This window comes from Lepidothrix coronata, unplaced genomic scaffold (genome assembly GCF_001604755.1).
Source record: "Lepidothrix coronata isolate B3197 unplaced genomic scaffold, Lepidothrix_coronata-1.0 Scaffold182, whole genome shotgun sequence".
Lineage (NCBI taxonomy): Eukaryota > Metazoa > Chordata > Aves > Passeriformes > Pipridae > Lepidothrix > Lepidothrix coronata.
The window spans coordinates 646,431-662,289 of record NW_016690362.1 but is presented as its reverse complement, the minus strand read 5'-3'; the positions used below and the strand labels follow the sequence as shown (position 1 = coordinate 662,289).

At 44.1% G+C, this 15,859-nt stretch overlaps 1 protein-coding gene across 3 annotated transcripts in view; it reads right to left on the bottom strand.

Moving 5' to 3' along the window:
* The window catches only part of MAP3K9 (mitogen-activated protein kinase kinase kinase 9), a 130,239-nt gene that overhangs the window by 50,871 nt on the left and 63,509 nt on the right, over positions 1-15,859 (bottom strand). The window contains exon 13 of one of the 3 annotated variants that reach the window (XM_017830623.1): positions 12,377-12,569. The exons of 1 other annotated variant lie outside the window; for it this stretch is intronic. The gene's annotated coding sequence lies outside the window, so the exon portion shown is untranslated. Of the gene's footprint in view, positions 1-11,472; positions 12,570-15,859 lie in introns of those variants that run through there. One more of the 3 variants, XM_017830622.1, reaches the window with a different exon arrangement.

Here is a 15,859-nt window from a genome sequence, read left to right as displayed (position 1 = left end):
GATTTAATATTAAATCATCTTGACTAGTGACTTTTTTTTCATCACTTAAGGAGGCTCTCCTCATCTACACACATGTGAATGTGTGGGTGGGTGGGTGCATGAGGAGGTTGAGACATGCAGCCCTGAGGGGAGAAATGTACAAGACAGAGCTGGACCAGACCACCTGCTGCCCAGTCCATTCCACAGCAGGACCTGCTCCAGCTCAGCCAGTCCTGGTATGTTCTTACTGACTGCTTGACTGCTGAAATAAGAGCAGGGCAAATGTTTGGTTACCCATTATCGCTGTTGTATATTATTATATATTATATTGTTACAGTTCCCAGTTCTGCAGGCTTTTATCTGGCCATGAATCTGCAGTGAACGTAACTGCTTACACACTGTTCCCCAGGGAGAGAGAGGAGGGAGAAGATATTCCAAGGGAAGCAAGAGCTTCACTGAATGTGAAAACCAGCCTGAGTAGTCATTGCAGACCAATCAATCAAAGCAGATGCAATCCAGAATCTGAGATCCTGTTTGAGCAAGAAAGGAAAGGACAGTTTAGGTGGGAAAAGGAACACAGGAAAAAAAGACACAGATACCCATAGCTGAAAGTCAAAAGGGCCTGGCAGGAGGTCTGACTCCAGGGCAGAGGAGGGGTTTCTGGAATGACACAAAAAGGAGTGAAACACAAGAGAAAGAGGAAATAGAGAAATGAAATATGGTAAAAAAATCAAAAGATAGAGCTGATAATAGGTCTTCCAGTCCTAGTAGGACTTGGTCATCTGGATGACCAGACTCTACCTCTGAAGACAGAGCGAGGAATAGTGAAACTGATATCATCCTGAGGACACAAGGAGGAGATCTCAGGCAGTGGCTATCTGCTGCACCTTTAAATGCTGATCCCTTTCTTTTGCCTTTGTATTGCTTCCGATGTGCTATACCAAGAGACAGACCAAATGCCTTGTCGTGATATATTTTTTAACACATGACAGCAGCATCAGGGCAGGGGGGGGACAGGGACATTGTGCATAGCATCATCATTTTAAGACCTATACTAGCTGGAAGTGGTAAATCACCTTTGGTATGTGTTTTGGGGACAGAGTTATTTTGAGACCTGAAACAAAGCAAATGAGAGCTTTTTTCCAAGGCTGATATTTTCTTGGTGACTTCAGATTCCAGCCCTTCTGCTGAAGTTGTCCATAAAGCAGGCTGCTGTTTCAGTTTGGTGGGGGGAGCTTTTGCTGTCAATGCCTCTCCTTCAGCAGTGGTCCAAACTCAGATGTAGTTGCACCTGTTTCCTCCTGCAGCAAGATCTTTAACTCATGTTCTAGATGGAAACTGTTGCTGAGCATGTGATACTAAAATTAAAATGTATTTTAGTGGCCACTGGAAAAATGTGGCCAATATTCAGATTATCCAGAATGAAACAGATAGACTAAGCGTTTCTCTGATTTTGCTTAGCAAAGGCAGCTGGAGAATTTAAGTTGGGAACAAAGGATTTTCACTTCTTAACCAGCAATGGATAATTTGCAGCCACTCGGCTGCCTGTGTTATTCTTATTTCCTGATGGCAGCTCAAAGAAAGCATTTTAGCATAGCCTGGAACAGCCTCAGGGGAAAGCCATGTGCTGGGTGAACTGCGTTATCAGCTCCCTGAAAAGAGCTGGTGGTAGAGCTACAGACTCTGCAGACTTCCTCCACTTCACGCAGCAGCAGTACTGGGTTACAGCAGATCTCTTGGCATCAAATAAAATCCCAGCTGTTTCATATTACTTCTTACAAACTTCTGGTTAGAGAAATGACCACGTGCAAACTGCATATTCCTCACTCAGAGGTGGTCTCCAGCATCTTGCTGGGGCTGAATTAGATCCAACCAACAGCTTGCTGAATTCAGTAGGTTGTCTTTGAGGCTCAGCTGCCTCCCAGCAAGCTCTGAGCATTGACTCGGGGAGACCACATAAGCCCAAGGACACAAGCCAAGATGCAAGTCCTTTCATGGGATCCTTCAGATGACCTCTGGCTGAGCAAGATATGGGGGCTGAGCCAGGATGCTCACAAAAAGCCAGGTCTCAGCATCAGCTGAGCAAAACAGATGTGTGACCCTTTCATAGTCCAGACGCCAGGCTTTCACATCAGCTCTGCAAACTGCAGGGGTGGGTCACAAAGCCAGGGCTGACTCTGACTGGCATACCCACATTGCTAACAACCCTCATTGGTTTTGACTATCCCAGTCTTTGGTGCAGGGACTGTATCACACAGGCCTGGGCTTCCATATAAGCACAGAAAAATAGTTATCTAGTCATTGTCCCGGCAAAATGGAAAGGCTGAGCAAGAGAAAAGCCTGCCTTGAGCATTACCAAACCAACGTGTCACAGCACCAACCCAGACTTAGGTTTTCGCCTCAACCTGGCAAGGTCAAGTTGCTGTTCAACAGGCTGTCAGTCTGGAAGATTTGATTGATGTCTGGAAACTTATTTCCATATGAGAGAAGATGTACATATGAGAGAAGGTCTGAATCCGCAGATTACAGGTAACTGTATAGCTTGACTCTCAGATCAGTGGCTGGAAATACAACACTATGAGCTAGGAAAATCCTGTTATTTAGAGCATACACAGTCAAATTTCAAAGCAATAGAAAAATGAGGAATCCCACAGTGTCATTATTACTGGTTCCCATTATAAAATGAGCTCCATTTTTCTTCTGAAGTAATGCATCTTCTATGACATACGCTGTTGTTGAGAGACATCCCTCTTATTTTCAGTGTTCTGGGACAGCCATTTCCCACTCCACCTGTTATTAGTCTAGAGACTGATGTGGAGCTCTAGGGATCCCAGATGTTTATATCTCTGTGATGTCAGATGGACTCACATATGACTAATGAAAGATGGCTGTCTAATAAAAGATGACATCTCTGCTTTTCACTCATCATCAGTATAAACACAAAGTCCCTGCAAGGACTTCACAGCTCTGTGCATGATGAGCAAGCCAAGCCAAGCCATATCATCTCATACCATAAATCTGAGGAAGTATCAACTCTGAAAATAGGACTGGAAAAGATCCTCAAGAGACCATGTACATCACCCTATGAAGATTATGGCTTGGCTTCTGTTCCTAGATTTTTATCCTGTACTCACAGGTAGTGAGTAGTTCAGTGTCATCCAGAAAGACATTCTGATATTTGGCTTGCTGTTTGCTCTTTCACAAGAAAAAGTGTGCGCAACAGAGGACTTGATTTGGTAGGTCATGAGATTTGAATGCACACATTTCAGTGTTTCTGTCTTTAATCAAGACCTAAGGAACATGCCCCACGTTAGTCACAAGCAGTGTGAGGTTTCTGAAAACCTTGAAGTGGTGTCAGTGATCTCCTAACATTACTGAGCATCTAATTTCAGGGCAAAGCCAGCTTTGAGTTTGATCTGATGGTGTCCCAGATCTCTATGGGACACCTGTGGCAAGAGCAGAGTCAAATCTGTAGCTGCTTGGTTATAGTGAACCAGGCTGTAGGACTGCTAGAACTCCTGACCCATTGTGGGCTCCATGCCCAGGTTCATGTTGAAGATGTTAATTGCTGAGATCAGACCATTGCTTGGAGGGCAGGTAGGTCCCTGATTCTCCAAGACTATTAGTGAAGGCATAAAGCCTGTGATGTGTGCTGCCACGCCAGACCTTCAGGCAAGCACAGGTTCCAAGTGTGCCCCTGAAGTGCAGGTGAAGGAGCCAAATACAAACATGCATCATCCACCTTCACTAAATCATTTGTTGCATGTACAAACTCAGCCTGTGCTCACAGCCCAACCTGGTGAGGTTCAGCTTCTGCCCAGAGGGGAAATAATCCAAATGCTCACCATTCTTGATGGGAGCAGTGAGCTAAAGACATCTTAAAAAAACACCAAGTACTCATGGGAATTTAGTCTGAGAATGTGGGCCGGATCCAGACAAATATCAGTATTTCCCCAAGGTGTTGAAGGAAATAATGGTGATTAAAGTGACTGAGGATCTGATAGATGGGTACAGGGCTGAAAAGTAGCTCAGAGGGGAAGAAAAGCTGGGTAAGGCAGTAGAAGCTGGACTTCTAGTTCTGCACTCTAATTTGGCCCATGTCAGAGCGCTGTGCTGAGACTCATTTCTCACTTCACTGAAGTAGCCCCACGTTCTGTTGCTGAGTATGGAAGAGTTCAACAAATAATGTTTCCAGCACACTTTTGAAGGGACTCTATGAGCATGAAATATTATTGCTGCTGTTGTTAGAATCAAGAACACAATCTGCTGCTGAATAATTCATTTGATGTGAAAAACAGCCAGTGAGTTGTTGAACAAAAATGCTGTACAATGAGACATAATTACAGAGTGGTTACAGGGAGCAGGATGCAGATGGAGCTCTCAGGTTGGCTGGTGGTGACATCAGACCGTGGGTTGCATACTTCATTTTCTGAATTATTGTAACACTTTGCCTTTAACCTTTGAGATATCCAAGGACTATCTCGTTTGGAGGGACCATTTCTGGTGGAGAAAGAGGATTCAGTGTTCCCAGCCTTTTGGGTACTTGACCTTTCTGGTAAGGCTCTAGAAGTGGTAACTACTGCTGACTGGGAGGCATTGTCCTGTCACATCAATTCTAGATTTCTTGACAGGAGGAATGGGCAGAGCTGCTCATTCCGCACAGATGTGTCATGTTGCGGACACCAAAACTTTCCTCAGCAGTTCTTAAAAATGGGAAGGAGATTCTCTACCTCAGATTGCTGCTTGAAAAAAGATACCAGTATTCACAGAGCCCAGCTGCAGTGTGGGAGCCTTAGAGCTGTCTCTGTTCTTAATCAAATCACACAGGAAAATCTCCCTCTGCCTTGGCTTGGAAAGAAAACTGATTCCTCTCTACTCTGTTCTCGTGAGCCCCCACTTGGAGTACTGAGTCCAGCCCTGGGACCCCCAATATAAGAAGGACGTGGACCTCTTGGAGCACGTTCAGAGGAGGTCATGAAGGTGATCAAAGGGCTGGAGCATCTCTCCTATGAAGTTAGGCTGAGAGAGTTGGGGTTGTTCATCCTGGAAAAGAGAAGGCTCTGGGGAAACCTTATAGCACCTTCTAGGACATACAGGGGACTTCAAGAAATCTGAAGAGGGACTTTTCACTAGGGCATGTAGTGATAGGACAAGGGGGAATCGCTTTAAACTGAAAGAGGGCAGGTTTATATTAGATATAAGGAAGAAACTCCTTACTCTGGGGATGGTGAGATACTGGAACTTGTTGCCCAGAAAAGTTGTGGGTGCCCTATGCTTGGAAGTGTTCAGGACCAGGTTGGATGGAGCTTTGAGCAACCTGGTCTAGTGGAAGGTGTCCCTGCCCATGGCAGAGGGGTTGGAACTAGATGGTCTTTAAGGTCCCTTTCAAACCCAAACCATTCTATGATTCTGTAATTCCTGTCCCTAAGGCTCATGTCCTTTGCTCATACTTGGTCACAATCGCTGGCTTGAAAATGAATACAAAACCTCAAAATCTGCTGCAAAACTGTACTTTCATTTATGTGCACAGTGCTGTGATGCCCTGATTCTTGTGAAAGCCTTCAGTGTAGCAGCAAAAAACCAGGCACTGAATCAAAAACTAAACCAGAAACTGAGATATACTTCAGGCGACTTGTCATGAGAGTTAAACAAAAACCCAGAACTCCCAGATACTACTGACAGATTCAAGCCTGGCATAAGAGACTGAAAGACAAAGGTCCCTCCTGCATCCCAGGTCTCTGGCTCTTTCTGGCCTGTGAGTCAGATTCAAGGTATGTGGGAGCCTGGAAGAAATGGATGGCTTGGAGCCAGGGAGAGAAAGTGGAACATGAGAAGAGGCTTTATCACGCATTTCCTATATAATAGCCAAAATACCCTTCTGTTCTTTCTCAAATATCCTAGAGAGAGCACAACTGAAGTGTGAAGAACTGTTTAATGGATTTAGTAATAGTATTGATCTTCTGTCATTTAAGAAGGGACTCAGAGCTTAACCAGATCTGTTAGAACTGTCTCATTATTTATTTTGCCAAAGGAAAGGATTAGATATCAGAGAAAGAAAAGGGCCTTCTCCAGAAATGGGTTTGCTCTGCAGGATGAAAATCCATCCATTTACTTTTACCACTTATGTATTTAAATAGGAAAGAATCCAAACAACTCTCCATGAGACTCTGCCTGGAGGAATTAGTACAGCAGCAATAAACAGAGGTAGACTCAGCAAAACAGCAAACCAGCTCTTAGTTTTCCAGCACCCTAATTTAGCTCTATAATCTGGTCACATATGCACTGATGGTAGAAATTGTATTGTTGGTGACAGTCAGAGACAGATCGAACAAGTTTTCACCTTCTGAAGTGCCATCCTGCCACTGAGACACAAAGTGCTGTTTACTTGCAGGCTGAACAAATCTGACTGGGAAGCAACACTGAGAAAGAATAAATCAGACGCCCTCTAATGACATTTTTACGGTCACCTCTGAGACAACAGAAAATTGTCTTATCACACCATTGCCCATAATGCCCCCACCTCAGAAAACACCGTGATAGTTTAATTTCCTTGAAACTTAAAGCCATAACTTCCCAATCGTAGCAGCTGTAGATTGGCTACTCAGCATGAGTTGGGTCTACCAGCAGAGCAAAATATTTCAGGTTGAACACAAACAGTGACTTTGCAATGAGATTTCTTTTGCAATGAGAATTTTTCTTGTGAATGTCTTAGAAATAAGCAGTAGATTCTAGGGTAGGCACACACACACATGTATATATACTTGCATGATAATTATGATGAATAATTTGGTTTGATTTGGCTTGCAGGAGATACTTTAAACAGCTAATCCAATTCCATGCAAACTCTACATCAGTTTCTACCACTGAATTCCACAAACAATAGAGAGAATTCAAGAACTTTTCCCTCACAGGAAAGATTTCACATTAGTTCTCTTTCAGGTACTTCTTTTTGTAGGCTTTTACTAACACCTCGCTGTTCAAAATAGGAAGCTTGCAGGTGGTTTACTTTCTTGGATCAACATTGATCTGCCTTGCTTATCACTGTCATTGTTCTTATTCATCCTGATCCACACTTGCATTTAGCTGTGGGTTTGCCATATCCCTGGCAGGTTTGTAGTGAAGTTAATGGAACGTTATTTGGGACATGAAGGTTTTGGACATCCCCTGTGTCCCAATATATATGTGAGGAAAGGAAGATGCATAAAACCAAATGACCAACATGTGGTTAATTCTTTCATTTTTTTTCTAACCATAAGAAACCTTCTTCCAGGGCAGAGATGGGTTAGCATGAGAGCAGAGTATCTGCTTGGAACAGCACAGGCAGGCAATCCCAACATCCCCAAAGCACAGGAACATTGCTCTCTGAATCAGAGACAGTTTCAGCATGGCAAGAAGAACCACTGCCAAATTTTGAGAAGCCTGAAAGCAACTGACAAGCCCACAGCCTGTGCCAAAATGGTGGAGAGCAGCAGAGGGAGTGCTGTTCTGCCACAGCAGCTCTGGCACTGGAGAAATGTCCCCAGGCTGGCGGCTGCTCCCAGGGCAAAGAGGTGGGCTGGCAGGGATGGCTGGGGAGGGAGAGGGTGAGGAGGAAGGGGTAGTGGGAGTGTAAATTCTCACTTCTCACTCTTCTATAACCAATGGATTCCACCTGGCAGTCACTGGCAGACGATAAATTTAGCAGAAAAGGAACACCATTTCTTTTAGTGTTCCTATTAAGAAGGTGACAGCATTGGAAAGGTGCTATTTATTATTTACCTATGCTGCAGTATGTTACATACTTTAGTCTGACATTAGAGTCCAGTATCTCAGAGACATTTTAAAAAACCTGTACCTTTGAAATTCTGATGTAGATTGAAAAAGCTTGCAGAGGCAGGAGTAGCCAGCTGCTACAAATACATTTTCTGATTACAGGAATTCCAAAGGAAGAGTAGCTTTGTCTAAAAAGAGAACTTTCCCTTTATGCTCAACCATCTATTGTGTGCTGCTGTGAATGTCTGCTGAAAAAACTGTCTTGTGATCTGTTGCAATAAAAGGAATATGTTTGATCATAGCTTGGTAGTGCTCACTGAAATGCTGCAGTCCACAGCCTTGAGGGCAGAAAGCCTGACACGTTCCTTCTCAGAGCACCCTTCATTCATACAGAAATGTTTTTGGCTCCTTGAACATTTTGCTTCCAGTGCCAGAGCCCTTTTCTTCCTAAAGCAAAAGCCTTCAAGCTCTCCTTCTAATGTTGGAATATTTTTACAGGGAGAAGTACCTTGGGCTTTCTATCAGGTTTGTAACCTCCTTCCCAGATTTCATGCTCTGTATTATATCCACAGTCGATCACAAAAATAGATGGCAGTTTTTATTTCCAGAGTTCAGTCTGAACCCTACTGACTTGGCAGGAGAGGGGAAGATGTGGTGAATTCATCTTAGCTTGTATTGTGTCCTCTCTGCACTGCACCTTTGTATCTGTAGGAGGACCTGCCATTTTATGAAAGCAATCTACTGCAGTGTGATCCAGACAGCAGCTAAATGCTTTACTTCTATTTTTTTATTTGTCATCACATTTAATCTAAATCAAGTCTTACAGCCCAAAACCAGATATTCCTCAGAAGTGCAGATAATTCAGAACAAGCAAACTGCCTTTTTTAGAACTGTATTCTATAATAAGCAAGTAATACTAGGATTGTTAATATCATTAGGAGTGAGGAGACAATTTTGTTTTGGGTTTAAAATCACAATTTTGTGATGCTGAGAAGCGTACCACAGTTCTGTGTTGCACTCCAGTGGCTGCTGCAATGCCAGCTGTAACGCCCTCTTGGAAACTATAAAGAATGAATGTGCCGTTGTGGGCTGGGTGTGGGTGCCTCCCCTAACTCACACCTGCTTGGGTGCATGTGTGAGAAAGGACATGAATGCACAGGCACATACACACTTTAGAGGTATTTTATATTTCCCTCAACCTTATCCCACCTGTCGAATAATGGCCTCGGAAGGTCAGTGCATAACTATTCCAGCCTTTTCCTACCTATTTGCTCCCTCACTTAAACTGATTTTAATTCTACATCAGACTTCCCCTTGTGCAGATTAACTTCATCAATTTTTGTTCTGATATGGGTGACCCAATGACACCAATAGATCTCTGGTCTCTCCCATGGCCCCTGCTCTCCAGCTCAGAGAAGCACCTCTCTCTCTCCTTGGCTACTCATCAGTTCAGCTACTCCCATTCTGGCCTCGGTCTTACCCCTGGGCAATATGACTGGCATGCCAAACCTTTTACATTTTGTTGTTCTTTGGTACAAAGAGGTGGTTTATTGGAGCAATGCCCAGAATATCATCTGTCTTTGTTGAACACACATAGATGGGCATAAGAGAGGGCAAGGGCATAAGGATAGAAGGTATTTAAAGTTGTGTCATGGTCTTGACTTGCCTCTCTCTCTTACCTATGCAGGAGAGTATGTTATCTATCACACCTACCTGTTAGCAGAGGTCAGAAATTACTTTCCTCTCCTTATCCCCCACTGGAGCTAGAACAAAAGGACTGGGTATGAGAAGGATGTATTCAGTCCATAATGCCAATCAGAGGGTCTTTAAATGAGATCAAGACTTAGAAATCAGCACCGAGTAGCTGTTAGGAACACCTGGTACTTCACAAAGTGAAATGTGCAGAAGAGCATCAAAGACAAGCTTCCAGGATAAAGATAGTTCCAGGATATACTGTACACAAAGGAAAAGCAACTAGGGGCTTAAGTCCATCTCTCCTGTATGATTCACCTCCTTTAGCTGCTATGCTGGGTCCTAAGTAGTGTAAAGAAGATCAGGACTTTCTTAGGTTATGAGGAAAGCCCTGTTCATTTTTCCACCAAAAAATATTTTGCCAGTTTTTATTTTTATGATAGCATTTTACATTATTCCACAGGCAACTCTATTTCCAGCCTCAGATCCTTTCCTGAGGTTCTGCTTCTCAACCAGCATTTCCCTGCTCCTTTCATTTTGGTAAAGCTTATTCCTTTTATTTGAATCAATACAGCTTTATTTAGAATGGCATCTTTCGTAGAAACTGTATTCTCAAATGCCTCTGAATAGCACCGGATCATGGCCTGTATCTGGGACAAAGTACTGCAAGCAGCAAATATTGCACGGTGTGAAAACATTCAATCACACTTTATTTGTTTCACCAAACCTCATGTTATTGATTCCTTACCTTTTTTGCAGCTCATAGATTTCATACCTGCATACTTTTCCTCTCCCCTCAATTGCTGGTGTTACCCAGCTTTGTCCTTTATGAGGGTCTGATTACAGCAGCATGAAATCCTCAGGAAGGAAGATGTTCTCAATTAAAATATGCGATCAGCCTATAATTGCAATGGGTATTTGAGATGCTAAGCTAGATAGCTCCCTACCTCCCAGTATATCCAATCTCATTAGATCTACCTAATTTATCTAAAGTATTGCTTATTCAGAAGAGGTTCTGAGTGTTGGCCTCAGAATACCAGCACCCATGTGTAACATGCTACTGTAGGAGATACCAGAAGCGTACACTGAAGGACTACTTGCCCTGAAAAGGACACTTTAAGCCAAGGCCTGTCAAGGTCTCAGGTCAGTAACATCAGGCAAATGGCAGCTCCGTAGCAGGAAGAGGATGAAAGGCACATTGGTGGCCTCCTGGGGGGGCACTAAAAGGGAAAATGATAGTTCTTCCCCAGCAAAGCTTCAGATTCTCTATATCCTATCCCTATGACAACCTCCCAGCCCCTGGCTCCTTGTCTCCAATTCCAGTGATGCAGGATTACCAACACTGACTTTTCCAGAGGGATCTCCTGTATAGTCAGGATTGGCCCCCTGAAATGTGAGCAAAATAGAGGACAAAACAGGAAGAAGAGCCTCTGGCATTAAGATTTGGTTGTTTTTATATGACCAGAGAGTATAGGAACAGGGATTAAAAAGTATTAGCATATGCAGTGAAAACTAGGAACAGCAAAAACCCAGGTACTCTGATCCTAAAATGATTTGGTTCCCCTCAGGACTCACTGATGTTAAGGATGGGTGGTTAGTCCTGCCCACTAGACCGTGTGGCAGATAACCACCGACTGCCAGCACCTGGCTGAATCCCTTGATCTGGTGGGCTCAGGAAGCCCCATGCACATCTCTGAAGGGCTGGGAGACTGCCACTCCCAACACATCAGGACACAGTAAACACAGCACAAAGATCACCTCTGGTGGTGCACATAAGGGAACCCACGCTTAGACTATGTGGTCTAAGCACTGCAGTTCAGAGATGCTTTGTCTAACAAACAGCACTGTTGAGGGATGCTGACACTCACTGTGTATTTTAAGTTTCATCCAAGAGAAATGCTTTATCATTCAGCACTCACACATCCATCAGTAACCTTCCTTTATTAGCTAAAGCCCACAAAACTCACAACAAAATGTTTGACTGATCCCCTGGGTAGAATGCAACATTTTCTTAGGAAACAATGATCAAAACCAAAAACTAGCCTCAACTTCTGTATGTTGTTTTTCTTCTTAATGAGCCATTAAAAGGCTCATTCTTGTGCTACATTAATCAGTACCTAGCTACAGCATTTATCTCTTTCCTGGTAGTGCTGATCTTATTAGAGCATCTCGTGCTTCCCTGTAGACCTCTAGAGACATCCAGCCATTTTGTTTTAATATTATTATCCCCGCTAATAGCTGAATGCAATTGTCCAAGAGAGCAAGCTAATGTATACCTCAAGTGAAAAACATTTGTGGAAAATCGAAGAAGAGAGCTGTGGCCAGAGAAGGGAATTAAGAGGCAGGACTCACAGGCTCTACTTTCAGTTCTGCATAGAGCTTGCACCTTGAGAAAGATTTTTTTTTAATCTACTTTTGCCTCAGTTTCTAAACTGTAGAATGATCCATGGAAGAGGTTAGCTTAGAATATTAAACTGTTTGCAAAGATCCTGGATTTAAGGTACTAAGTGCACTCACGAAAAAGTCAGTCTGCACTTCCATCCCCCTTAACTACACCACTTTCATCCAAAAATGGTGACTCTACTCATTTCCTTGTCCCACACTCCATTCTCAACTTTTTCTACTTAGAAGTTTTCCCTCCTTATTTGGTTATTATGTGCATTATTTAAATTGCAGACAGAAACATCTGTAGTGGATGTTAGGAAAGCAATCCTAACAGGAAAGATAGCAAGGTGACGATCATTTCCCCCATAATGTATTTAAAACAAAGGAAATGAGCATGTGGAAATGCCCGCCCCACAATTACTCTGTGTAGCTGCCAAGTATTGCTGATCCTCAGGCCACATGGCTGGAAAGGAGGTCACAGCAGTGCACTGCCATGGTTTCATGTCCTTACTGCCAGAGTGGCTTTGCTGCTGTCTCTCAGCCATCGTGCCTGCAGCAAACCAGTTACCTCTTGCCCTTCAGTAAGTGGCTTTGCTTTGCCTCCACAAGCTCCTGCACTGGAAACCAGGAATGAGGACATGCTGCCCAGCCTTGCTGAGTCAAAGGCTCCATCATCGTGTTGATGTCTATGTGCAGTTCCTTTCCTTGGAGGAACACAACTCGTTTCAGCAATCTTCACTTATCTGGCTCCTTTCTTAAATCTAGAGAAAGTAAAAGTTGTTGATTTTGAGATGTGCTATGGCTCCAACTGCCCACAAGATGTATAAGGGTAGCCAAAACACAATTCACAGCTCACCAAGGAAATGTAGCCACTGACCAACTTACAAAGCCCAGGAGGGCTGTGAAGAAACTTTGCAGAGGTGGAAGTACATAATTTGCACATAATTTTGCATTTGAATCATGATGTTCACTGCCAGACAAAATCAGCACAAGCCTTAGCCTGTGACTAGGACAAAAATGACAAAAGGTTGATGAGCCTTGATAGAGAGAAAAAGAAGAAAAAAACCTGAAAAGCTGTTACAGAATCAAATGTAAGCAGCTGCAAGAGCAAAGCCCAGTTCTGTGATGGTCATATGCTCACCTTGGTTATTATTTTGTACCTCATTACTAGCCTGTGATTTGCACCTATAAATGCAGAAAGTCAGCTCAGCTGGAAATAGATGTGATCTACACCAATTAGTATCTCATCTGCTCAAAAATACACAAGAAGGCACAGCTACATAAGCCACAAAACTGAATGCTGGTAGATGAGGCTCTGGAAACAAATCCAAGAAGGTCACGTGAGAATTGGGAAACAGAATGGGTACACACAGCAGCAAGAGGAGGTCATGTAGGGTATGTAGGAGGTCATCACTCCCAGAGTTAGCAACAGGAGATAAGGTTTCATGGTGCTCAGTCAGCAGACAGGGATGTGCAGGCATCCTTGTGTCTGATGACTCACTCTTGACTTAGGTATAAGGATGCTTGGCAAAAACCACCAAAAGCCCAGGGACTCCTGAGAAAGTTGGCATTTTGCAGCTTCTGAAGGCACTAGCTGCATGCTGGCAAGTCACTGAATGTCTGCCATAAAATTCAAGTCCTTGGTAAAATGCATTTTCCACACAAGCAGCATGCTGCATGAGGGAAGGGCAGCAAGAGGCAGGAATATGGCACACACCTGCTCCCCACTGACCCACAGCTCCCCACCCTGCCCACCAGAGCCCAGTCAATCTATCCCACAGATCCTTTATTGCATCATTTCTTCTCTGCAGGGCCCTCCTCCACCAGTGTGGTTCAGGCTGCAGAACTCAGATGGGAGTTCTGGATGTTTTCCTTTATATCCACAGAAGCCCTTTTATCTTTCCACTGCCAAAGAGGCATGTGGATCCTGACATAAAAACAAGCAGCACGTCTATCAGCCAGAGACATCAGGGACACAGGCATGTTTAAGCCTGACTCCCATTCCCAGCCCTTATCTGACTGCATGCAGCTGCGAGGTCCTTTGAAGAGTCTGAACTGCTCCCTCACCCTGCTCGATGTCCAGGATCATCAGCCTGCCCAGATCCACTGTGAGCTGTCTGGCCTAACACTCTGGGAAAAGCCCTGCCCTTTTAGCAGCTATCTCAGATGAGTGACAAGTGGTGTTGAATGCAAAGGGAGTTGTAACACCCATGGGTACCCTTGTGACTTGTCACCTGCTATTGTGATTCTTCCCACTTCCTCTGCTCTGAATTGGCACCAAGTGTGCAACATCAGAGACTGCTGCTTGCCTAATAATCATGCAAGAAACTTGTAATCTATTTTTAAATAAAGGCTGAATACTCTGAAAGATGAGTGACTGGGGCAAGGAATATAACTAAAAAAATAAAATGGGAAAGAAAATACACACATGTTCCCAGGGTCTTCCAATACATGCTCCAAGAAAGGTTATGCAAGATGGTATTCACATCCACTTTCTGCTGCTGTTTGGAGCTGCTGCATAGTTCTGGAGATAAGGAGCTTTCAGCCCTGGGATAGATGCCCTCAGCTTCTCTGGGGAGGGTCCTTCTGTTCTGCCCAATGAGAGAGCAGTAAAAAGAGCATGTAATCAGACATAATTAAAAACCACCACTACCATTCCACCTACCAGCAAAGGGAAGGGCTTCATACAAAATGTCTCCTACTCCCACAGAGAGGTCTCTGGCCTCATGAGCCTCCTGAGAAGGAGCAGGAGCCCTTTTCTTGTAGGGAGGAAATGGAGGGGTGCGCATGCTAACCTAAGGTTGCCAAGCTATTGCACGGCTGGGCTGGGAGCAGGTCTGTGCAATGTCCTGCTTGTAATGCCCAGAAAATACATCCTTCAGGTATACAACAGGTCTTGAATGGGGTAGTGGCTTCTGTGTTGTGACTGAGCAAGGGGAACCAAAATCTACAGACAATAGGGCTGCACAGCACTCGGTGCCTAACAGTGGCTGCTGGCTACCACAGGACCTGAAGCAAATCAAACCCAGTGACCTCTCTGAGCAAGGCTTCTTTACCACATCGTCCAATGCCTGTGCAATAAGAGAAAATGTTTTATTTTTGGCCTGTCACTGACACAGCATAGCACTGAGATGCAGATGTGGTAAATTTTCTCAGGCATTAAGTGCTGAAATTAAACAGCCATTGCAGCAAATTTTGTCCTTCAAGTTCTTAAAGCAGGACACAGACCATCACATTGTGAGTCATCCAGCCTCACAGCAGCACAGACTTGCTGTCTATACCCTGGGTTGCCTTTTTACAGTAAATCCACCTCTTTACCAGCCTGTCACAGCATAAAGCATTTAGCAATGAATAATATTTCTGCACCGGTAGGAACATCCCCTACAGTCTGAGGATGCAAACAGTTTCTTCCTGGCAATCCGTAGTGCAGCTGCCAGAGGCTACCAATCTGAGCTGGAGCCTCGGTGTTATTTTAAGCCCTGTTCCCAGCTGCAGCAGCACTGTGTTCGCCAAAACCCTTCTAGAAAGGAAGAAAACTAGCCAGACCATATGGTGGCTTTCAGGGAGATCAAGTGTTGACTTTTCTCAGCATGTCATGATGATAAAACTAATCCATGCTTTAACCGGTGAAGAATATTGTACCCCTTTGCATGTTCAAACCCGTGTATTTTGTCTGTCCTTTTAATTCTAAATTAAATACGTGTTCCTCCAATTCCAGCCTGACGCCAAGACCTAGATGAATGCTTTGTTTGTTACAATCACTGAACAAGTATATGGCACAGCTGCTGAGCTGCATTAAAAGCCAAAGGTAGAGATCTACATGTAAGTGAGGATGAATGAGGTCTTTGAGGTACAGGAGGTTGGTGTCCGACTGACACAGAGGAGAATGCCAAGAAGAATTTGTGCACTTCTGACTGACCTCTGGCTAGGTAGCCAGCCCTCCTGCACACTAAGACAGACCCAGGAATGGGCTTCAGAGAGTTCCAGACTCAGAGAGGGAACATTGATGACATGGGGTCAAACTCTGGCGAGCAGCGACATCCCAGGAGCA